Below are 584 nucleotides of genomic sequence, written 5' to 3'. Positions count from 1 at the left end.
AATACCAACCGAAACCAATTGCGATTAACGCAACCACCAGATACTGATGGCCAATCGTATCGAATGATTTTAGATTTATTTCCACCAAAGCCAGATCTAGACTAGAATCTTTCTACTATATTGCTCAAGAGGTATAAGTTAGCCTGGCAAAATCTACCCGGGGTCGCACAGGTTAGCACTAGCTCTGCGTCATTATTCGCAACAAAGGCCAACCTCTCCACGAGTTCATTGTCCTAAAAACATTCACCGAAAAACAAGTGCCACGCCTCATTTCTCAGGTCTTTTGAATTGCTCTGGTGATTCCTGTGCGTTACCGCGCTTATCTGATTCCTATTTTGCTTAGTGTTAAAGAAATGGTCAAGTTTGGCTACAAACTAAGTCCTTGCTATAAAAACTGGTTGTGTGGTCAGAAGTTTGTTTCCCAGCCACATGGTTCCGGATTCAGTTCCGCTGTATGGCATATTAGACAAGTGTCTTCTACTATAGCTTCGGGTCACCAAAACCCTGTGAATAGATTTGGTAGACGAAAACTGAAAGAAACCAATCCACCGCCACCGCTTGACAACCAGTGTTGGTATGTTTAC

Source organism: Octopus bimaculoides, chromosome 7, assembly GCF_001194135.2.
Source record: "Octopus bimaculoides isolate UCB-OBI-ISO-001 chromosome 7, ASM119413v2, whole genome shotgun sequence".
Lineage (NCBI taxonomy): Eukaryota > Metazoa > Mollusca > Cephalopoda > Octopoda > Octopodidae > Octopus > Octopus bimaculoides.
The sequence above is the reverse complement of the archived record's forward strand: the minus strand, read 5'-3'. Positions refer to the sequence as shown.